This window comes from Lathyrus oleraceus, chromosome 7 (genome assembly GCF_024323335.1).
Source record: "Lathyrus oleraceus cultivar Zhongwan6 chromosome 7, CAAS_Psat_ZW6_1.0, whole genome shotgun sequence".
Lineage (NCBI taxonomy): Eukaryota > Viridiplantae > Streptophyta > Magnoliopsida > Fabales > Fabaceae > Lathyrus > Lathyrus oleraceus.
In genome coordinates this window covers 139,465,999-139,481,305 of record NC_066585.1, presented here as the reverse complement: position 1 = coordinate 139,481,305, position 15,307 = coordinate 139,465,999, and the positions used below count along the sequence as shown (strand labels likewise).

The 15,307-nt window shown below is 34.8% G+C and overlaps 1 long non-coding RNA gene across 1 annotated transcript; it reads left to right on the top strand.

Moving 5' to 3' along the window:
• The first annotated feature begins 1,166 nt into the window (after window positions 1-1,166).
• LOC127100873 (uncharacterized) lies at window positions 1,167-3,157 on the top strand. Its single transcript, XR_007794520.1, has 2 exons — window positions 1,167-1,586; window positions 2,674-3,157. It is a non-coding gene; the product is annotated as an uncharacterized LOC127100873 (long non-coding RNA).
• The last annotated feature ends 12,150 nt before the right edge of the window (window positions 3,158-15,307 follow it).

Sequence of the window (15,307 nt, the reverse complement as noted above, 5' to 3'; positions counted from 1 at the left end):
TAAGCACGAGGTCTGATAAGACAAACATGCATGAGGAAAAAGGTTCTTGGTTCAGAAATGGGTTTTTGACCATGAGGTAATTAACCCAAAGAAGATATGGAATCCCAAAGAGTGTATTATTTGGTCCAAAGAGAAAGGTATTGTTGATGGATCAGTGTTGCAATATTCAAGTGTAGTGTTGATGTGATGCCTGTGGAGAAGAAGACTTAACAATAATTTAATTTGAATTACACTAAAGTCTATGAAAGAAAGCGAATACTCTGAATAACTGAGGCATATGCCGTGTACGCAGAGGTACTTAGAACAAGGATAGGAAAAATACCTCTCATCCTTCTCTATTGTTTAAGGCTCATGGCGTGTAATTCTCGTCATAATTGACAAGTGTTGAAGAAGATTCTTTTTGTTGTGCTTGAATAGTGCTCTAGTCCCAATGTCCAGTATCTTCAAAGTCTTGGATGAGAAGCTTGACTTGAGTTGAACTTGTGTTGAGATCCAATGCAGTGCCAATACAGGGGATCAGTCCTATCAAGTGATCAAGAGGATTTTGATCACTTGACTAGAAATGGGAATCAAACATATCAAAGGATTACTTGATTAAAGATAACTTTGATTAGTTAGTCCAGGGTGAGATCAAAGTGTGAACAAGCACATGGATTTTAATACTAACATCAAGAAGAAATTTCAATATTCACAAGCATATTAGTTCTAAAAAATATAATCTAAAATGAATATGCTTATGTTATTTTCCTAACAAAGTCTAAATGTCATGCAATTAAAGCTAAGGGTCATTTACTACGCTAATCTTTTTCAAAATGTTGATTAAATGGTAACAAAAACACTTAAGGTCTAAAAAGTAGGTAAGCTCCAAAATGTAATTACATATTTCATAAAGTATCAAAATGTATTTGATTAATTAACAAAGTATTAAAAATTTATTTGAAAATTAATAATTAAAAAAAAAGAAATGCAAGGTGTATTTGTTGATTAAGGGTGATAGGAAGTAAATCCAGATGGGCTTAATAAGAAGCCCAATATTATTGCTAAAGGAGTAAAAAATGGGGTGTAATGGACTGCACATGGGGTGCATGCATCAGACAACAATGGGCCTAGGGACCTAAGCCCACAACAGGTTGGACAAGAGAGGGAGAAGGGGTAAGGTTTAACTTATCATTTCAAACATTATACACACGTATTATGAGCCTCAACCTGAGCTAACAAAACTCCGTCGCATCGGAAATCGCCTCTGGCGGCGACGGAGGGCCAATCCCTACAAATTTCCCATCAACACAATCGTTTCATCATCCTATTTCACAAATTAAACTTGTTTCTTTCTGATTTTTATCCAAAAATTCAAACCAAGCCAAATTGACACGAACCCTAGCTTACCAAATCAACAAACGCCATTGAAGAGAAATCAGAGCCTAATTCCTTAGGTCTTTGATTCCTCCCATATCAAGCTACACAACAATAACTATATTGAAGCGAACAGATGATTAATGACCTACCTATGGAGTAGTGACTTGCTCTGGTGGCTGTTGCAATGGTGGCGATGAAGATGATGATGCAAAAAATACCAAAGATTCTAGGTAATGCTATGAATTCTTGCTCTTCCCTTAGATTCCTTCTGCTTCTTCTTCTCCTTCAAAGTGTAGCCTGTAGGAAAAGATTTTGTTGATTTTGTTATGTGATTGTTAGGCTTGTTATTTGCTGGAGGTTGATGAGAGTTAAGAGAGAAATCAAAACCAGAGAATGATGTGAATTCTCAGAGATTGAAAATGATGATCTGGATGAGCTCTACTCCATTGAAGCTTTAACGTGAAGCTTTGATGGAGTATTTCGAAGGAGCTTTTGTGAGGGTGGAGATCAAGGGGAAATTTCAGAGAGAGAGAGAGAGAGAGAGAGAGAGAGAGAGAGAGAGAGAGAGAGAGAGAGAGAGAGAGAGAGAGAGAGAGAGAGAGAGAGAGAGAGAGTTTTTGAGATTGTGATTAGCCTCGATTGAATGGTGAAGTCATAGATTTATAGGAATGTGAGAGTGTAACAAAGTTAACAGAGTTGGATTTCTCATGTGCACTTTGGTTAGAAGTTAATAACAATGTTAAATGGTTCTGTTAAATTCTGATAAGTTCAATAAGGGTTAGTTGTAATGTCAGTTAGTTTGGGAAGAAAATGGTTAGAGTGTTGTGAAGCTGTGTTAAGTTGGCTTGATGAATTTAGTTATGACCTTGTGAGTTAGAGTTAAATTTGTTAGAAAAATGTTAATTATGTTAGTGCAGTTAAGTGTAGTTAGAGTTAGGTGTTAATGAAGTTTGAAATTAGTTAGCAATGCTTGAATTGATTAATACTTGGTAACTGTTATTTACTTGAATTCAAATATGCTATTATGAACTGGGATGTTATAAGTATTGAAATGCACTTGTTAGTTTGTGGGGTGGGATGCTTGCATCATTTAGCTTCGAGTTTTTTATGTTAGATTTAAGTTAGGAAGTGTGTGTTAGTTGAAGTGTGTTGAACTGAATTGATTGTTAGGTGTTAGCATTAGTCATGAAAATGGATTGAGTTATATGTAGTTGTCAATGGAACTAGCTTAAAGCAAATGAACTTGGATCAAGTTTGGTTATCATTATGTCATGTGATGCATTTGAATTCAGTTATTTGCATTACTGGAACTGTCAGGTTCATGGCAGCTTGGATTTGGATTATGGAGCATGGAAATAAAGACATTTTGCACCTTATGAAGGGACTAAATGTAGATTCTGCACTTGTACACTAACAGTGAAACTCCTACTGTGCATTGTGATACAAAGCCAAAACATGACAGCAAAAGTTAGAGACTTTGGTTTGGCTAGGCTACTTTGCTTAACTAGGAACGTTAGCAGATGTGCAGTGGCTTGTGAGGAGATGGATACCATTTGATTTTCTCATTTTCAATTTTTTTTTCAAGTATGGGATGAATGTATGCCATGTTGATTATGTAAGTAATATAGTGTATAACATGTACCCTTGATTCAATTGTTGTTATTTTCATTTTTTAATAGTTGTATGTGAGGCATGTATGAGTGATACATAGGTGATGGGATGTGTAGTGTAAGGATTTGATGATGTAATGTAATTGTAACCTAGTTTCACTTGAAATGAAATGGTTTTATTTCTCCTATAATCTTTTATGCCATGTCAATGTATATGATAATGGATCGAAATGGATGGCTTAAAGCAACCTGAGGGCAAGATAGATAAAGATGACTCGGAGATTTGAAAAAATTTGGCATACATGAAGAATCAACCATGACACAAGGCTTGAATCTATTTGGAATTGCTTGGAAACATGTCTAGGGTAGAGGTTTGACTTTTGTCAATAGTTTGACAAAAAGTCAATTATCGACCAAAAAGTCAACCATATGTCAAACATCAAATTTCCTTGTGATTTCCAAATTTGATACCTTTGTAATGTATTTGCACACTTGAATGGAGGCTTGTGACTTTGTAACTCGTAACTTGTTTTCCAAGTAATCCAATTTGCCTTCATTTTCCTTTTGACTTTGAATGCTTGAATGTTTTCATGATATACAGCCTTGAATCCCAATCAAACGAGATAATGCACAAACCAATAAGATCAGTTGAATTCAAACCACCAAGGTTGACCTAGTGTGAGCTGTAATCCAAATCCAAGCCAATGCCCTAATGCAAATTATCCATGTGTACCAAAATCCAGGAATTAAGATTTTATGAAGATTGATCTCAGAGAATGATCCATCATACTTGCAAACCATGACATTTGAATCAAATAATGTTATTTGAAGCATGCACTTGTGAAGTAATGACCTAAGTGATTATGGTCTGGATATACATATGAATGAAGATTGTATCTATGTATGTAGAGGGATGTAGCAATAAGCCATAGGAAAATTGAAAAAAGTAGGGAAAATTCTGGCGTATGGTAGTTGCTTATATTTAATCATCTTAGACCTGATTGTACAAATTGCAACAGCTTTACAACATTCAAGGTAGAAGAGGATTAAAATACAAGAATAACAAAAAAAAAATCCTGTTGAGAATGGATGTAATATGAGGTAAGTGTATCAGGGATTTGATTATTGGGGATATGGAATGGAAGACAAAATTGTGTAGGTTTATTTGCTGGAGATTAACTAAAAGGTTATGTTAGGGAAACAAGGTCGACGTGTTTGAGTGTTGGGTAGTGATTAACATAAACGAGTGTCGGAGGTTAATGCATACGAGTATTAAAAATGTAAGATTAGCATGAGTGAATGTTGGGATTAAGTATTGGCGAGTACAAAAAATGTAATATCAACACAAATGAGTGTTGGACGAGTATTGCAAAAGGAGTTTCAACACAGATGAGTGTTAAGAATCAATACAGACGAGTGTCGCATCTCGAAAAATACGATTCCTCGCGATGGTCGCGGAAATATTTATGTTCGAACAGAGTCGCCACCGAACTTTATTTATCCCAATGAAGGAATAGGAAAATATCGATAAAACCTTTTAAAAAATGGAATAATGGTCGTCGCAACCATATTCGGGTTCGGGAGTCGATTATGCAAGGGGGAAGGTATTAGCACCCCTCACGTCCGTTGTACTCAACGGGAACCTTTTAGTCTAATTTGCTTATTTGAATGTTAGTTAAATGTTATTTGCTTTCTTCGAGTAATTAGAGTTGATAATAGAGATGGATGAAGACCTCAGAAGGGGAAAGGGGAGGTTTTTTATTAGTGTGCTCGCCAAGATCTCGCAATCTCGTGCCTACGTATCCTTATGGTGCAATAAGGAAATCAGAGCATCCGTAGTTCGGGGCACTACGAATATTTGGTGTGTTTTGTTTAATGAACGACTGTGTAGGTCGGCGTTCTAACGGCTAAACGCTGACTTGTCTACTCTCGGTGGAGGCTCTAGCACTGGTTTGTTAGGCGCATTAGAAAGGATTGACAGTGTTCTTTTTGAAAGAGTTTTGGTCACGCGGGGGTGAGGAGTTGAATTGATGTGTTTGATATTTTGTTGGTTTCGATCGCACGGGGGCGAGAAATTTGGTTTGATGTTTTAAGGTGTTTTAAAGAACGACGAAAGATTGAGCAATATGGTGCACACCAATCGTTCAATTCTTTCGAGGAATAATAAGGCGACCGCCTTCTACTCCCCTTTTCGTTCGAATTATTTTTGAAAGCTTGTTTGCGGATGTCGAATATGCACGGTAGTGAGGCGTACGCCTCCTACTTGCTTATCCAAAGAATAATGAGGTGAGCGCCACTTATTCCCTTATCCAAGTTTATTTAGCGTGTTCTAGTCGGAAGTCGATAATTTGAGCAATGTGGCGAGCGCCAATTATTCAAATAATCGAGAGATGGTGAGGCGAACGCCTCCCATCTTTTGTCATCCGAAGTTTAATTTATAAAAGATATGTTCTTAGATGTCGTATTTGATTTGCGAAAATAGTTTGAATTTTGAATTGGTAGGTTTTGAAAAGTCGATGATTTGAGCAATGTGGCGTACGCCAATTATTCAAATAATCAAGGAATGGTGAGGCGAACGTCTCCCATTCTCTTTTCCTTCCAAAGTTTTAAATTATAAAAATAAAGTTTTTTTTTATTGTTGAAAATGATGAGTAATTATTGGTTTTGATATTTAACAATGAATTAATTTATCATAAAACAAATAAATCAAATAATACATTATATAAAATAGAATGAAATAAATGAAGTAAATAACAACAAAAGAAATTCAAGGGGTATAAACATAATAAAATGGAGATGTCAAGAGAAAAAATAAATTGGGCTTAAAACCTAAAACTAAAATAAAGATAGAAAAGTAATGAAAGTTGAATCTTGAAAATACAAAATAAATATATATAAATAAATAAAACCAAAAGTAACAAAATGACACATATGAGATTGTGAGAACTGGGAATCGTTCCTTCTTAAGTGCTATTTTATTATTATTTTTATTTGAAAAAATGAATAATAATATTAAATACAAAATTTGAAAAAAAATTAAACTAGCATTTTCACATGATGAAAAATATACCATATAGGAGTATTAAGACCAACCTTATTTTTAAATGAAAAATAAATAATAATAAAAAAATCAGCATGATTAATATATTTGTCTCTCACATTTATTCAAATTAACAAAATAATAATAGGTAGAAATTAAATGGCCATGAAGATTGATCAGATTAAATTACATGAAAACATCAATAATAAAGGGCAAATTATCCCCCTCTATGCATAATACCTCACAACACACTCTCTCTTTTTCTTGAATTATTTGAGGAAAAAATAAAAAAGAAACTAATTAAATAGCAATGAAATGAGTGATTAAATTGTAAGAAACAAAACAAATCTTCTCTCTCTAAAGCTGTACGGATGGAGCATTTGGCAGGTTCCCTAAATCACATTTATTCTCTCTCCAATTTTTAAATCAAAAGAAAAAAAATTGAAAAATAGAATTAATTAACAATTGAGAAAAGAAACAGTTGTCAAAGCAAAAGTCATTATGTAAGTTGAGACACATTCGAAATTAGATAGCCCGCTGCCACGTGACCAAACACTGATGGACCGCCAATTTCAAGACAGCTAAATGCGGTATACTGAGGAAGACCACTTCATTACTACCTCATAGATCCAACTTTTTTTTCAAATTTCAAAACTTTTCTTAACATTAAATTAAATTAATTAAAAACAAAGCAAATGAATGCATTCTTTAAAAAATAAAATCACTGATTCTCTCTCCTCTCATTATTTACGGGATAAAACACTCTTCTCCTTTTATAGGATTTTATTAGTTTTCTCTCTCTTAAACCACCTTCCGCTCATCTTTTCAAAACAAAACACAAAGCATTTCTAAACCAGATTCTTCAATAGATCTCTAAACCAACCATGGTGAGCATCACAACAAATCCACACACAAACATCGGTCCTAAACCAAAATCCCTAATTTCCGACTTTCTGACCTAACATTCAAACCAGATCGTACATGAACGGAGAAATAGGAGACGCAAGGAGCTCCGATGGTACATTCAAAGCAATAATCGAAACAGATTTACTCATTCAACAGTTATTAAGTCATTATGCATTATGATGGAAGTCGAAATACCTTCGTCTATTCGAATTTTGATGATTCTTCGAGCAAAATCTTCTCCTGGTCCACGGTAGGCTTCGTTCCGTTTCCTTCCTCGCCTCTCTTCGTTCTTTTTCACTGATTTTGTGTGTCTTGGTTTGACAGTGGCTTAGCTCAGTTTTCTTAAAGTTCTAATGATGACCTCTGAGTAAACTTTGGGAGTATCGAGCTTTGGTGATTGGGTGTGAGTGAAATCTCAGCAGGGTAATGTAGCGGTGTATTCGTCACTTTATGATTTATTGATTAAACCAAAAGCAAAGTATACAAAGAATCGAGTCGCCACCGCACTTTTATTTATCCAAAGGAATGGCTAAAAAGCGAACAAAAGCCTAAGAAGTTTTACACATAGAAAACTAATGAAAAGGTCAGAGAACTGGGTAAGGGGTTAATTACGCAATGGGAAGGTGTTAGGCACCCAAAACGTCCTAGGTACTCCTAGGGAGCCCTTTTCACACTTGTTGAATGAAATGTTATTTGTTTATGAAATATTTATTGTGCAAACATGGATTGTAGGGATGAGAAAAGAATATACAAGTTATTATTTTTGTGTTTGGATGGATAACCATTGCCTACGTACCTTTACAGGATCAAAACCTCGTAGTTCGGCTAAAAGATTTCCAAAAGTATGAGTGGATTGATTTTAAAACAAAAGCCCTAAGGTCTTTCGTTATCCACGGGAGAAAACTCAACCTTATACAAACAACAAGTCCACCATGTGAGAATAACTTCAACTTGCTAGTGAGGGGTTAACCCTATAATAAGCAAGGAAGTCTTACAATTCAATCACTAAGGACAAAAGGTGAGATTAACATCAACCAACTAGGATAAATCAAACCTATGGCTAATGTATGAAAACTTATCAAGAATGGACAAAGCCACAAAACAATTGAATGAGTGAAATTAACCAGTTAGGATTATTCACAAAAGATGGTCAAAGTATGATTAGAATTCAATTCAAAAGAAGTATTATGAAAGTGAAGTTTGAAAAGTCAAAGGCTTAAGGCCTAGGTTTCTAATTTGAAAAGAGATGAAAATGTTTGCACAATATTTTTCAAGTTTGGATTAACATGCACATGGAGGTTTAAAGAAACAAAAGGTGGGAGGGTGAGGGAGTGTAAAACTTCTTAGATGTTCACCTCTTGAGATCATATGTAGATGATTCAAGTGATTCCTTTGGAATTGGCAATGAGCAATAGCAAATAAACAAAACAAATGGATACCGGATGCCAATCAATGGACTTACACCAATCTCACAAAACAACATGGATATCAGATGCCAATCAATGGACTTATACCAATCTCCTCAAACAAAACAAGCAATGATACCAGATGCCAATCAATGGACTTATACCGATCTCACAAACAAAAGTGGATACCGGATACCAATCAATGGATTTACACCAATCTCCTAAAACAGACATGGATATCAGATGCCAATAAATGGACTTATACCAATCTCCAAAAGCAACACAAAACATGGATATCAGATGCCAATATATGGACTTACACCAATCTCCTAAAACAAACAGAAGCAATGATACCAGATGCCAATCAATGGACTTATACTAGTCTCACAGGAATGATCATGGGAAACAACTGCCAATAAATGGACTTACAATTGACTCCTCACAAGAAACAAACAAAACAAATGCAATAAGCAAGAGGAAACAAGTTGCCAATAAATGGTCTTACACTCGACTCCAAGGAAAGGATGCCAATAAATGGTCTTAGTCCCAACTCCTTCCAGATCATAGGAAACAACTGCCAATAAATGGACTTACAATTGATTCCTCAATGGACAAACAAAGATGTCACAAAGATATGAACAATGATCATGCAATGATGTACAATTAATGATGATAAATGCACAGAGGCACACATAAGCAAATATGCACAGATGAATCAAGCAATCAGACAAACAAGCCAATTAGCACACACTATACACAAGCAATTAGGCTCAAGCAAGGTTAGACTTTACAGTCAACTGGAATGGGGTATGTTGTGCTCTTAACCCTAACATTGAGAGTTAGGGTGAAGCAGATGAGATGGAGATGAGGGGTGTGCCTCATAGCTCTTATCCCTGGCCTGGGAGAGCTTTGAATAATAGAAGGTGTGGGAGTTCAGAAAGTTGGAACTCTTCTCCACAAATGATTGACTCTATAAGATCTTGGGTTAATATCCACAATGCATCAACATGTTATGTGAGCAAAGGGATGACACACTGAATAGCAGGAGATGGATTACACATCTCTTTTATCTGCCAATTGCCTCATAAGAGGACTTTTCCTGCTTGGCACAAAAAAGTAAACAAACACAAGCATTGCCTCTTAAGGAGGACTTCAGACAGGTGCCTACCAATAACAGTAGGTCTTCCAGACTACATGAAGAAGAGAGGTTATACCTAAGTGGTTAAGCAACCAAGCAAAAGCAAAGTTCAAATGAACTTAAAGCAACTAATGTACCTGTGGAAACATCAAACAAATCAGTACAACTATACAGACAAACAACCAACAATTAATATCAGACAAACAGACAAGGTTCACAATGTGCAAGCTAAAGGTCAAACTCAAATGAGTCAACATCAACCTACAAAACACACAAAGATTAGTAATCAAAGGCAAACAACAATGCTCAAGTGATGAAGCATCAATAACCAAGTAACTTGAATGCTCAACCTGAAATCAAAGCTCAAACATGAGAGGCAAACCACTAGGTCAAAGCCTAGGGTCAAAGATGGAGAAAAAATTTGAAACAGGAGCTGAAAATTAACATGAATCAACTTCAAACACATCTTGAAACAATCCAAAAGGTCTCACATCAATATCAATTACCAAAAGCATTTCACGATCAATTGAAGTTCAAGGCAATTTTAAAGCTCAAATGTGACCAACCAGAATGAAAAATCTCAATTAAATCAGAAATGATTCAAATAATTCCAAGAAAATTCATGCTCATTCACAACATCCATAATATGCATCATACAAAAAATCAGGACAATTGGAGATCATTTGGCATGGCAAACACATCATTCAAGTTGAACAAGCAAAGGTGTGACACAAATTGTCACACCAACTTAACAAGATCATAAAACAGAAATGATAAATGGTAAAAATACCAAATCAACACCAAAATGTCAAGCAATGAGTCTAGTTTCATCATGCAAAGTTTCAGATTCATTGGATTAACAACCAGCATTTCACAAATGAATAAGCAAGGCAAGGTACAAAATGGATACATGTTCACATCCCCTAGCACAAAATGAAATCCAGCCAAGCACAATTTATGGAAAAATGATCAAAAAATAATAGACAAAATAAGGAATGCAATGCAAAAAACCTCATAATTTTTGGATGATTATTCAATTAGATATGAATTTTGTAAGATGATGAAAAAAATAAAAAATGCATGTGAAGCATGGTATGAATACATGGAGGGAAAAGGAAAATCAAAGAAGCATTTGAAAATAATGGCATGGCGCGGAATCGAAGTAAGGACGGATTTAAAATGAAAGAGGCGCCAAGCACGAAACGACAACGTATTGTCCTAAACCCTAAAACACGTGCATGCATGGCAATTGGAATCCGCAGGTAAACATGATGAACTCGCAACAAATTCCGCAACAAAGCCTATGCGTTTCACAACAGAATTCGCAGGTAATCTGGAAATTGTATGAACACATGAAGATCTTCATCCATAAATTTCCAGAAAAATTCAAAGTGTCCAGAAATCAAAAATGAGCATGGCATCGTGTAGTATCTTCATCATACATCATGAATCCACAAACAAATCAACAAGAAACAACCAAACATGCACGGATCGAAGTGAAGAAGATTCATCAACAAAAATTCAAACAGCCATATCTCACTCAAAACAGCATACATTTGCACGATTCAAAGCTCAAACTACTCAGCATTAAGAGATCTATAACAACATCACAACAATTTTAAGAATTAAGAAGGTTGATTCATAACCTCTTGAAGAGCAGATCTGAAATCCTCGAGCTATAGGCCTTGGCACTGCTTCAATACTCCTCCAGGATACTTGTACAAGTGATTGGAAGAGAAAAGAAAGCTTAATTGTGCACGATCTCAACAAATTTTGGATTCACCATTGATGCTTCCATCTTCAATAGTGCTTCAATGCAGCTCTGTTTCCACTGGTTCCACGTGTAAACCTGCTCAAGAACAACTCAGAAACAAGGATCAAGCCAGAAGAATGGATTGAATGTGAAGAAATTGCAAGAAAAAAGTGAGAGAAAATTTTTGGTGTTTTGATCTAGATCTGAAATTGTGATTCTTGTTCTGCTGAAAATAGTTAGGGTTTCATTTATATATGCTATGCTAATCACCCTTCTAATCATGTTTAGCCAATGGTAAGTGGAATTAGCAAAATGAGGTGTTTGTGCAATTTAGCTTTTTCACCCTATGCATGAAAATGCATGGTGAACAGTGCACGGGTTGGTATTCATTTTCACTCAAAAATCTGTTTTGGAGCTAAAGGCAATGGTGGAATGTCCAAATAATGTACCAATTTTAAATTCCATAATTTCCCTCCAAAAATCAAGTGAATTGGCAAATGTTCATGTGATGATAATTTATGCAATTCAATGTATGTTTTGGAAACTAGAGGTCAAAATGAGAATTTAGCAAAAAGAACCACTTGAATTGGAGCTTTGGTTGAGAAGTTATGGCCATTTGAAGTTCAATGTACACTTTGCCATGTTTTGATCATATCTCCTTAACCACACATGAGAAATTGATGATCTTGGACTTTTTGGAAATGGGAGAGAAAGATCTACAACTTTCATGTTCAATAAAATTTCATTTGAAGCTTTATTGATGATGTAATTTGAAGTTGAAGTTAGGTTAAAACCTTTCCATTTTTGGCAAATTTGAATTATAGGTCACTTTCTATTTTTGGAAAGTTTTGACCTGACTTTATTTTCTTCAATGTTGATGTTTGAAATGTCAAATGAGACTTGTTTGAACATGAATGAAGTATTTCTAATCACTTCCCACCTCCAAATCCACAGTTGACTTGGCAGTTGACTTTCTAGGCCTTCAGATGACCTGGCAATGTTCTGATGAAATTCAAGCCTCTACCACTTGGGATCTTGATTCAAAATGATATCATAGCTCATATGAACTCTTGATAATGATTGTGGGGTCCAAATTCTCAAGAATGGCCACCATCTATTGCTCAATGACTGCCTTTGACTGTCTTGACTGTTGATTGCTTCATCTGCAAGACAAAGGTTAGATGACATATTTTTGTACTTTTGGTTATGGTAAAAGGAAAAGCAATGATATACAAATGCAAAACATGCTTGGTGATCAAGAACCACTCTAAAAAAGATAACCAACCCACAGGGAGGGAAGCAAGGTGCACAATGATCCTTGAGGCAATGGGATGATATGATATGATGCCATGAGGGATCTTAGGGACAAAATTGGGGTCTTACAGGTAACGACGCGGAATCAGGTCTTTTATGAAATATTGCTATGTTGTTCTTGCTGTGTGTTCTAGGTTTTTAGAATAAAAATCTTGCTGTGCATATGCTGTTGTTCTTGCCATGCCGTTCTGGTTTAGGAAAAAAAAGTGCCTTTGTGTTGTTGTTGTGGTTTAGGGTTTTTTAGAAGAAATTTCTTACTGTCTTTCTCTGTTAACCTCTCTATGTTTATGAAGAATTCTAAATCTTAGAAACAACTTCCCTTTTTTTGATTTTCTCATCCCCAGATTATGTGGGAAATAGTTTGTTCCTGTTTTAGATCAACTTTGACATGCTTTTTGGATGTTTAGGTTAATTTTCTGGGTAAAGCTTTAATCTGAGTGATTTATTTTGTTGTTTTGCAGTTTCTTAAGCGCTTCTAAAAAGTGCTTTTTCAAATAAACTGTTTTTTCTCTTTGCAGGTTACAGCTCTGAGGTGGCTTTGATGGAATGGGAAGAAAAAGTAGGCTATAAGACGGTACACTTGGAGGCGCACAAGTCTTGGCCATTAGAATTAGGGACCTTTTTTTTTGCAGCTGATTCCACTTAGTTAAAATGTAACTATTTAGTTTAGTCTTTTTTTTAAGAACAAAATGTGTATTTGGACTTATGTAACTTATTGAATAAAAAGTCTAATGACCATTAATAATTATGTATTCAACCTTTTAAACTTTTCAAAATTTAATTTAATATTTATTTATGCTAATCAATTTCCACTTTTAAAAACAACATATTTCTAACTTAAGTATAATGACTTAATTTTAAAAACAACATATTTCTAACTTAAGTACAAAGAAACTAAGTATAGTGATTTAATTTAAAAACAACACAATTCTATTTTAAATACAAAAATCTAAATATGGATCTTTTAATTTAAAAACAACACAATTCTATTTTAAATACAAAAATCTAAATATGGGACCTCTTAATTTAAAAAAAAAACAACACAATTCTATTTTAAATACAAAAATCTAAATATGGAACTTTTAATTTAAAAAACAACACACATTCTAATCTAAACACAAAAATCTAAATATGGGACTTTTGAAACAAAGAAATCTCATGGATTAAACCAAAATGGCCGGACAAAATTGGGGTATGACAGTTGCCCCTATTTAATTACCTCAAACCGGTAAGTGATAATGACAGTAGTCTTTACGCATTCACGGTGGGAGATAATTAAATAAAAGAAGACCCAAATTTTGTCCTAGGCAATGAAAGGAAGAAAATACAGGAAGAAAATGCGGTGAGAAATGGAAAAAAGACATCATCCCACAGTAAAATGGAACAGTCAAGACTTTCTAGGAGTCGTCAGAACAGTATCTTGGACGTCATAGTCGAGATATGTTAGCAATGGAATGACATCCCTAGATAAAACTCAAGATTTTTCAAGATGCTAGAGCAGTATAAGGAAAATATGGCATGAGACTCCTCATATCGATGAAGCAGCATCTCAACAGTAAAAGGTGAGATTCTCTGTATCGAGTCGAAATAGCATCTTATATGATAGAATTAAGGTATTCTTGTAAGGGAATGATACCTTAATTGAATCTAAGACTCTCCGAGGATACTTAAAGCAATATCTCTAAAAAATATGAAATGAGACTCTTCATATTGATGAAGCCGTATCTCAAACAGTAAAAGTGAGATTCTCCGTATCGAGTCGAAACAACATCTTATATGATAGAATTAAAATATTCCAGCAAGGGAAAAATATTTTAATTGAATCTAAGACTTTCCGAGGATACTTAGAGCAACATCTCTAAAAATTCTGAAATGAGACTCTTCATATTGATGAAGCAGCATCTCAAACAGTAAAAAATGAGATTCTCTGTATCGGGTCGAAACAACATCTTATATGATAGAATTAAGATATTTCGAACAAGGGAATGATACCTTAATTGAATCTAAGACTTTCCGAGGATATTAGAGCAGTATCCCTAAAAAAAATCTGAAATGAGACTCTTCATATTGATGAAGCAGCATCTCAAACAGTAAAAAGTGAGACTCTCTGTATCGGGTCGAAACATCATCTTATATGATAGAATTAAGATATTCCGAACAAGAGAATGATACCTTAATTGAATCTAAGACTTTCCGAGGATATTAGAGCAGTATCCCTAAAAAAATCTGAAATGAGACTCTTCATATTGATGAAGCAGTATCTCAAACAGATAAATGAGATTCTTCAGATAAATGAAGCAGTATCTCAAACAGATAAATGAGATTCTTCAGATAAATGAAGCAGTATCTCAAACAGATAAATGAGATTCTTCAGATAAATGAAGCAGTATCTCAAACAGATAAATGAGATTCTTCAGATAAATGAAGCAGTATCTCAAACAGATAAATGAGATTCTTCAGATAAATGAAGCAGTGTCTCAAACAGATAAATGAGATTCTTCAGATAAATGAAGCAGTATCTCAAACAGATAAATGAGATTCTTCAGATAAATGAAGCAGTATCTCAAACAGATAAATGAGATTCTTCAGATAAATGAAGCAGTATCTCAAACAGATAAATGAGATTCTTCAGATAAATGAAGCAGTATCTCGAATATTCGTCTGTTGGGGGATTTTTTTTGAAAAGACTCCTTTTGGGAGATTTTCTAGAAATGCTCTGCAGGGGAAAAGCTCATAAGAGACTTTTTAGGGTAACCTCTGCTTGGGGAGCAATGTCTGTAAAGA